The 9,883-nt window shown below is 37.9% G+C and overlaps 1 protein-coding gene across 1 annotated transcript in view; it reads left to right on the top strand.

Moving 5' to 3' along the window:
- Nucleotides 1-1,244: 1,244 nt before the first annotated feature.
- Nucleotides 1,245-9,883, top strand: part of NELL2 (neural EGFL like 2) — a 438,955-nt gene continuing 430,316 nt past the window's right edge. The window contains exons 1-2 of the mRNA XM_043447184.1: nucleotides 1,245-1,367; nucleotides 2,334-2,461. The gene's annotated coding sequence lies outside the window, so the exon portion shown is untranslated. The remainder of the gene's footprint in view (nucleotides 1,368-2,333; nucleotides 2,462-9,883) is intronic.

Raw genomic sequence — 9,883 nt, 5'->3', positions numbered from 1 at the left:
AAAAACTAAAGTGCAAAGCTCTAAGCACATGTCCTTTTCACAGGGCCTAGGTACAGAGATCAGTATCAGGTGAAACTGGCAGGGGGTTGGTTAGGTAGGTAGGTTGATCCTCCCACTATATCCCTACTGCTGGTTCTGGCGTCTGTAATTCATGATGAGGCCACACGTCCGTTGAGGAACCTGAGGTATCAGACATGCAGATGAAAGTTCCAGTTAAACATATTGACTACATAAGTGGGAAAAGGTTAGAAAGATAGGCTACCATCTGATATTCATCAGAAATCTTAAACCTCAACGCCCAAAGTACAAAACACAGCAGGTTTAGGAGCAGTAGATTTTTCAGGGGCACCTCACGTTTCACCAGGTCTGGTTCTTACTGGTCTGGAGTCTGGATGGATCCTGACAGAAATGCCAGATTTCATCAAAGGTAGCTGGAGACAGCACTGAATACTCCCAGAGTCTCAGAGATTCCAGTTGTATTAAGTTAAATAAAAATAAAAAACAAGTACAACTTCCTTCATCGAATATTTGTTTTTGAAGTACCGTCTCTACCAAACACTATTCCTTTTCCAGATAAGGAAACTGAAAATTAGAGAGATCAAATACATTATTCATCATATCATGCTAGTAAACGGCCAAGCTGGAATTTGAATACATCTGTCTAATCTCAAAGCCAGTATATATTATATTTTATTATTTTCTAATTCTGACATTCAGTTTTCCTCCTTCAGGGCAACACATTCGAATACAGGTAAAAATTTCTAGGTGGGAATTTGTTTCTCGACTAAGCAAGTCAGTCATTAGTGACCCAGAAGACATCTTCACCTAGCTTCAAATAACTGAGGTCCATCTCTCTATGTTCCAGTATTTCAGCCTCGGTGCCGGATGCTGGTTGGTGTCGGCAAGTGAATTTCCTCACAGCCCTGGAGCTGTTTCCTTCCGCGACCCGCAGAGGGCAGCGTGCATTAACGATCCCCCTGAGCCCTCTAGTGGTCAGTTAGAAGCGCTAACCTTGCCTCGGGGGATCTATGTTCCCAGGAACATTCTCCAAGCCCCGCGGGTGTTGCCCAGGGAAGAAAGGCTGTGTGACACCACCGAGAGTCGCCCTCATACTTCCCTTTGGGTGCCTTCTGGGGTATGTCCACAAGCACTGCCCCAACTCAAGATGACTTCTCAAACTTGCCAAGTGTGCACTTTCGGATGCTACAGGGTAGAGTCTATCACTAAATTTCAGGAAGAATCCAATACAGGTATCTAGACGATGTGGCAGCCAGTCCAAACTTTATTTTCTTATGTCCGTCAAAATGCACAGGGTAGTTTATTTAAATTGATTCCCAGAAGCAGCTCTGAACATCGACTTCCCCAAGGTAAATATTTGAATAGCTCTAGTGACACCCTTTGATTATATAGGGTGGTATAATTATGATTTCTGGGATATCTTGGGGGTGTATTTATAGTGTATATTTAAAATAACATTGGCAAGCCTTACATATTCTAATGTAGGTATGTAAAATTTCCCTTGATTTTAATATAATCATGATGACCTAGTACAGTAATTTCCTTATTATTAACTTAATGGCTTCCATGGTGGCTCAGCGGTAAAGAATCTGCCGGCCAAATGTAGGAGACGCAGGAAACATGGGTTCGATCCCTGGGTCGGAAAGATCCCCTGGCAGAGGAAATGGCAACCCACTGCAGTATTCTTGCCTAGAAAACCCCATGGACAGAAGAACCTGGTGGGCTACAGTCTATAGGGTCGCATTAATTTAATACAGTTAACTCTAGATTATTCTTATTATTTTGAAACATAAACATATGTCTACTTAAATATATGTTTACTTTAACATATGTATTTTGGCTATCAAATATAGATAGCAATTATAAGTCTATTTTACTACCTCCACTGGAGTTTATTGATATTATTTTATTATTATATTTAAAATAGACCAATTAACAGTGTTAAGTGCTGTAGAATACACAAATAAGAATATGACATGATTCCAAACCTTAGAGTCTGCGGGGAGAAGTAAAGTATCTAGATAACTTTTAAAGAGGATGTAGCAGTAGACTTCCATCATCTTAGCAAAACAGAAGCAAACTAAGAAATCCCAGAAATAAAATAGAAAAATGACAACTTAAATGGTGCTGGCAATACTGTCCATCATTCAATGATTACCTGAAGTAAGTAAGTCAGGAAAGACGTGAATCTGTGGTTCCCTCATGTCTCTGTTCTGTGGGGCCTCTCAAATTCAAGCATATCACTGAGCTGAGTGTGATTCTAACTTTTAAAGATATGCATATATGCATTTTTCATATATAATGGACCCTAAAAGCAAGCCAACTACTTCATCTGGTGCTCAACCAAAGAAACAGGAATCTGTTCCAATGCTGGAGGAAAAACTTGTTGTGCTGAACAAACTCGTGCTGTCCAGTGGAATGCCTGTCGAAGGACTTTTCCAAGGTAATTTTTATTTTTATTTTATTTTTGATTATTCATGACTTTCTTATTTCTGATTTTAGGATCTAAGAGGTGTGATTTGATTGTAAGATGAGTATCATCAACGAAATACATAAATCTTGCCGAACAGTAGGAGGCTCTTAAAGATTTCTGGATAAAGGATGTTTTAACATTGAGTTTGGAAGATTAATTAGGCAATAATATTCTAGATAAATCAGAAGTTGGCAATTAAGACAATTGAGAAGCTACTATGATTGTAGAACTCAATGAGAAGGAAGTCAGACCTCTGGTGGAGGTAGGATAAGTAGGATAAGTTGACAGTTAAGTTTGAAAAATAGGACGGGGTGAGATAATTTCAAGAAGAGATAGCAAATGATTTTAAGTGTTGCTGAAATTTCAAGGAGGGATGGGTGCTAAATTTATAAAGATCAAAGTCTAAACCTCAAATTAGGATGTATGGTTTCTATCAAAGGACTTTTTTTTAGATTTATAATGTGTATAACTAACACACATACTACAAAAATTAGCTCATATTTAGTTACATAGTTCATTCCTTATATGCTCAAAATAATAAAAGTATTAAGTTGCTTCAGTCATGTCTGACTCTTTTGAGACCCCATGGACTGTAGCCCACCAGGCCCCTCTGTCCATGGGATTCTCCAGGCAAGAGTATTGGAGTGAGTTGCCATTTCCTTCTCCAGGGGATCTTCCTGACCCAGGGATTGAACCCACGTCTTTTACGTCTCCTGCATTGGCAGGCAGGTTCTTTACCACTAGCACCAAGTATAGGAAACTGGGATTTTCTTAGAAATGACTATTAAATTAGTAATTAGTGACATTTTTAGAGAATGTGGGCTGATGTCAGATTGCAAGCCAAGGAATGAGTTGGAGCTGAAGAAATATAGGCTTTGCTTTTGATAAATTTAGTGATAGGAGCAAGGAGGAAGAAGAGTACAGTTAAAAGGCAAGAAAGACCTGGAAGACAGCTCAGACCAGCCTAATGTTCTCATTGCAACTTTTGGATTATTTTTCAATTATTCTTTCAGCCTTTCTCTTTGCACATACTATTTTGAAATCATTTGATATGCCACAGATTTTGTCCATGTAATAAAACAAATTGGAAAATATCATGCAGTATTTGCAGCCAGGCGAAACTCTTTAGTGCATTATCTGAGTGGAAAGATCATGCAAGGATTCAATCAAAGAAGATTGTTTCCATGACTCTTTAGTCACGCCTTAAGTGTCTTTCAGGTTTTTCCTATCTGTGAAATGCTGTGGTTCTCCATTCCCTAACCTAGAAGTCTTTGAAATAGTGGGGTGGGAGACGCAGATCTTACTGCAGCAGAGATATTTCTCATCTCAGAATGGGGGATTAAGGTGATATTGCAATATCAGTCATTTCCCAAGTGCTCACGCTCTTTAGTGGGATATGATTTTGTCAGCCAAACAATATTTTCCATCGGACCTCTTCAGGCACTTAGAACACTGATTGATAATAGGAAATTAGCTCTAGCTTTTAGAGCATAATAGTTTTGATGAGATAGGAAACAGGATCACTGCCCTTAAGGGAACAGGTCAGGCAAAATGGGAGGAAAATGAGTTGGAAATCTTTGCCTTGAACAAATTAGTGAATGTGAGCAAAGCATCCTATTCTGAGATGAGGAGTTAAATAAAGTAGTTTTACCTGGCACATGACAGTTTTATTTTAATTTAAAATTTAAAACATCCATTACCACACAGAGCCTGGAGATGGAGCTGGTATTATGTTTTTATTGCATCTTTCAGGAAATAGCTCATTCTTTCTTCTCTCTCAAAATCTTTAGCTCATGGAGGTCCAGGATGTAGGACTTTCAGTATTAAAACTGGGCAAGTTCTAGGCAAACTGGGCCAGGTTGGTAACCTATATTTGGAGTAAGGCTACTGACTACGTATGTCCTTACTTCTTGCAGTAATCTCCTGGTCCGTCTTCCTCATTTGGTGAAGAATTTAACATCTAATTTACATTCTTCTTTCCATCACTACTCCTGTTCATGTGGAAAATCCATCCAATGTCTGAATATTTTTTAGTTCCCTGACCTTTTCTTTTACAGTATTTTCCCTATCCTTCTCCCCGAGCTTCATTGCCAATTCTTACGGTCACACTTTAGATTTTGTCATTATGAATAACTATACAGCTCTCAAAATCTCAGTTTCTAACATCCCAGTCATCAACCACCTCTCCTCTCTTTCCAGTTCACTGTCTCTATGATAATTCTTTGATTACAACAGTGCTTCCAATCCATGCCTTCCTTGCGTCCCTCTCTGCCTTACTTAAATGGTAGAAATCAATATTGCTTAATCCTAACAATTTACATAAAAATATGGTAGTTTAGTGGCTAAAGATGTGCTCTCCTTAAATCCTGGGTCCAATATTTATTAGCTACGTGGCCTTGGAAAAGTTTCTTAACATCTCTGTACCTCAGTTTTCTCATGAGTGCCCAACTCATAGGGTTGTTGTGGGATCACAATATTAATAAAGGTAAGATGCTTAGGCAGTGCTTGGCAGATGATAAACATTCAATAAATGTTTCCCAAGCTTGGAGTTGATGGCTGGAGAAAAACATCTAACAATTCTGACTGATCGCTTTTATATTTTATGACTGTGTGTCTCAGTGGGTCTTAATGCAGTTTCAGCACCACAGTGCCCATTTCCTTATTGATTTATTTTCTCTCTTCAGAGATCACTATTTCACACCTTTTTCTTCTCAAATTTTCAACTCCTCTTCCCTGCTCCTCACTATCAGTGGATGATTTTGCTTCTTATCTCACTGGGAAAGCAGATGCAATCAGAAGGTAAAGCTGTTTTCCCACCAACCAGCCCACCCACATCTGTAGCCTTCAGAGGCAATGAAAGCATCTCTTTATTTTAGGAAAATCCTTTACTTATTCACTGGATTCCATTAATTTTCACTTTATCACGAACTCTACTGCTGTAATTGCATCTTCTCTGTCTTGCATCATTACATGTCTTCTTTTTTCTCTGCTATTATGTTGTTGTTTAGTCTCTCAGTCATGTTTGACTCTTTGTGCCCCATGGACAGCAACATGCCAGCCCTTCACCATCTCCTGGAGCTTGCTCAAACTCACGTCCATTGAATCAGTGATGCCATCCAACCATCTCGTTCTCTGTCGTCCCCTCTGCTCCTACCTTCAATCTTTCCTAGCATCAGGGTCTTTTCTTCACATCAGGTGGCCAAAGTATTGGAGCTTCAGCTTCAGCATCAGTTCTTCCAACGAATATTCAGGGTTGGTTTTCTTTAGGATTGACTGGTTTGATCTCCTTGCAGTCCAGGGGACTCTCAAGAGCCTTCTCCCACACCACAGTTCAAAAGCATCAACTCTTGGTCATTCAGACTTCTTTATAATGTACTCTGTTATTAATCAACAATCTTAAACAAAAGGAGAAAAGAAACCTCCCTTGCTTCTATGCCCTCTGTGGCTACCAACTTATTTACCATCCTTTATAGCAAACCTCAGTATTTCCACAGTCTCAGCTCCCATACTTGTGGCAATTCTAATCAAATTTTCAATTTCACTATTCCACCTGAAACCATACCTTTGTGGGCCAGCGTTGGCTTCCATCTTGTCAAATTGGGTCATCCAGTCTCAGTCCTCATCTTACTCTGCTTGTCATTAGTGTCTAACACAACTGACCATGCCCTCTTTATTGAACCTTTTTAAAAAACTTGGCTTTAGGAAATTATACTGTTTTGATTTATCATCTACCTTTCTTCTCAGTGCCCTTGACTGGGTTCTTCTTTGAACTTTTAACTGCATTTTAAACAACAGAGTTCTCCAGAACTCAGTCCTTGCTCCCTTGGGTTTGCTCAAGAGATCAGAGTGACTGAAACCAGGAGAAATTAATTTCATAGGCTTTTATAAGGCAGTTAGAACTGTGTTGTGAAAAAGAAAATAAGCATACTTTGTAGGAAAGTCATTTATGATTATTTTTTGTTAAATTTTATTAATAGTCTGATTGTCTGATGGAAGCAATTTCACTGTGATAAATTCAGTTCCATAAGTGTTATGTGAGCACTGAAAAGGCGAGAAAGAGAGGGGATATACAAAGATGAAGCAGAGGAGTCCTTGCCAATACAGTCCTGAAAGTGCTCAAGTTATTACCATAATTTAATTAATGGTAATTTCAGAACTAAATCAGTACTAGAACGAGAACCAGAATTCTTGGTAGTTCCAGGTCTTTGGTTGGTTGATTAATTTCTACCTGCCTCCAAGACTGAAATACAATAAAAAAAATAATGTGTAGCTAAATTATAAGTTTAAAAGATGTTAAAGTGGAAAATTGTGGGGAAAAAAAATAGCATGAAATTATCTTTCCTTGGCATTTTCAACTTAACTACCCCAAGAGCTCCTTTTCAACAAGATCTCAAATATTTCAACCAGCCACTACTAGAATTTTTATATTGGTAAAATGGGATTTTCTTTTTGGAAAGTCATTTTTGATGAAGAACGAACTAGAATATAGGTGGATAATTCACTTTATTGTTAAAATCCCAAAGCTGAAGCTTTGAACAAATGTATTTTAGAAACATGTAATCATAAATGTCCTTAATCACCTTTGAGGTTTTCTGTATAGCACCTAAGAGATCTGAGAGTTTGTCTATTTAGAGTTTAATTTGGTGAATATTGTAAAGATTAGAAGTTTGGATAGATAGTTTATAACAAACAACTCTAAAAAATATCATCAATAGCAGTGCCAATAGTGATAACTACTCTTTACTGAGCAACTGTTTACAATTAACTATTTACATCTGTTATATCTTTTATTTCTTTCAATAACTGGGTGAGGCAGTGTTATTTTCCTATCCCGAAGAAACTGAGATTCAGACAGGTTTGATAATTTTTCCAAGAAAATGAGAAATATGCTCCTAGTCCTCTTACTTTGAAAGGGAAAAGAGAAGGAAACAATTCAGCGCCAGATACCATTCCTGAACCTTTTGTGTTATTCCCTCCTTTAACCAGAAGTAGGAGTTAAAAATAGATTGTAATATGAGCACTTGTAACACTTAGCACTTTGTGTTGCAAGAGTACAACCTGAAAACATTTAAACTATAGAGACTGGCTGTGTGTTATAATGACTGTTCCCCATTTCAGCATTGCATTTTACATGTAGATGTGTAAATTCTTGACCCTATAGAAAACTGTAAGAATTATTTCACGTCAAGATTTTTTTCTTTCATTTAATGATTGCTGAAGCATTTCTTCTTTACAAATCAGTTTATAAAACTGTTGGCCCTTGCTTAAAAATAAAGTTGCTGAATTAGGGAATTAGGTACTTGATCTACATACATGTAGAACAATCACACTGGTAACATTCCTTATTGTATTTTTTAAAAATTTTAATTTTATATTGAATTACGATTTATTTGACTCAATGGTAAAGAATCTGCCTGCAGTGCAGGAAACACGGGTTTGATCCTTGATCCCTGGCTGGGAAGATTCCCTGGAGAAGGAAATGGCAACCCACTTCAGTATTTTTCCCTGGGAAATCTTAGAGGAACCTGGCGGGCTACAGTCCATGGGGTCGCAAAAGACTCAGACATGACTTAGCAATTAAACAACAACAACAACATGATAATCTCCAGGTCCATCCATGTTGCTGCAGATGGTGTTATTTCATCCTTTTTTGTGGCTGAGTAATATTCCATTGTATATGTATATCACCTCTTTATCCATTCATCTGTTGATGGACATATAGGTTGCTTCCATGTCTTGGCTATTGTAAACAGTGCTATAGTGAACACTGGGGTGCATATAGCCTTTCAAACCATGGTTTTCTTTGGATATATGCCGAGGAGTAGGATTGCTAGATCATATGGTAGTTCTATCTTTAGTTTTCTCCACACTGCTTTCCATAGTGACTGTACCAGTTTACATTCCAGCCAGCAGTGTTGGAATGTTCCCTTGTTTTCCACACCCTTTTCAACATTTATTGTTTGTAGACTTTCTGATGATGGTCATGCTGAGAGATGTGAGGTGACATCTCATTGTGGTTTTGCTTTGCTTTTCATGTGCCTCTTGGCCATCTATATGTCTTCTTTGGAGAAAAGTTTATTTAGGTCTTCTGCCCATTTTTTTGATTTGGTGTTGTATTTTTTTACTTTGAGCTGCATGAACTCTTTATACATTTTGGAGATTAATCCCTTGTTGATTGCATCATTTACAAATATTTTCTCCCATCCTGTGGGTTGTCTTTTCATTTTGTTTATGGTTTCCTTTGTATGAAAGCTTTTGAGTTTAATTGTCTCACTTATTTTTGTTTTTATTTCCATTACTCTAGGAGACAGATCAAAAAAGATATTACTGTGATTGATATGAAAGAGTGTTTAGAGCTTTTTGGTATACAGTCTTGCATTTAGGTCCTTAATCCATTTTGTCTTAATTTTTATCTATGATGTTAGAGAGCGTTCTAATTTCATTGTTTTTCACATCGCTGTCCAGTTTTCCCAACATCATTTATTTAAATGACTATCTTTCCCTCTATTGTAAAGCCTTCTCTGTTTTAGTATCCAAGCATACAGCGAGTATAGGACACTTCTGAAATAAGAAGCTGAACTTGTTTAACAGTGGTTTCTCTGGACATCTTTACTTCCATTTGCTGGTTACAAGTTAGTGAGCTTTGTTTCTTGTTGCCATCAAGAACACTAATATGGATATCTTGAGGTGAGTGCCTAAGTGTGGCCAAATAAAATGGAAATAAAAGTTAGTCAAATGAGACAGAGGTTGGATTCCAGATTGTTTGGTGTTAATGATTTCTAACAAAGTCTCCCTCTGTGTGTGTTAGTCGCTTAGTCATGTCTGACTCTTTGCGACTCCATGGACTATACAGTCCATGGAATTCTCTAGGCCAGAATACTGGAGTAGGTTGTCCTTCCCTTCTCCAGGGGATCTTCCCAACCCAGGGATCAAACCCAGGTCTCCTGCGTTGCAGGCGGATTCTTTACCAGCTGAGCCACAAGGGAAGCCCATCTCCTTCTGTGGCTGCTGCTAATTCTTTTGTTATTCTGTGTTAATATTTTAGGTAAAAAAAAATAGAGTCCAGGTGAGGGGTGGGGGCTGAGGAGTGAGAGCTAAGAGTTGAGAGAAGGCAGAGGTGAGGAGGAGGGAAATGTACCACACTGAGAGATTTGTCATCTTCTTGGATAATATTATTTTTCCTTGCTTTTATCTTTTAGTTCTCTAGCAAGAAAGTGAGCTACATTTTTAGATTTTTATTTGATTAAAAAAGAAAATTTAGAACATTTAAGAAAAATTCACCCTCAAGTTCCCCACCCATAAGTTAAAAACATGTAGATACAGAAACAAATTTTCTTTTATCCACTGCCTTTGTTCAGGAGATGGAGTTTTAAAAATAGACTCAGGCCTGAA

This window comes from Cervus canadensis, chromosome 25, assembly GCF_019320065.1.
Source record: "Cervus canadensis isolate Bull #8, Minnesota chromosome 25, ASM1932006v1, whole genome shotgun sequence".
Taxonomy (NCBI): domain Eukaryota; kingdom Metazoa; phylum Chordata; class Mammalia; order Artiodactyla; family Cervidae; genus Cervus; species Cervus canadensis.
Note: the sequence above shows the minus strand (reverse complement) of the source record. Positions and strands in the feature narration are given on the sequence as shown.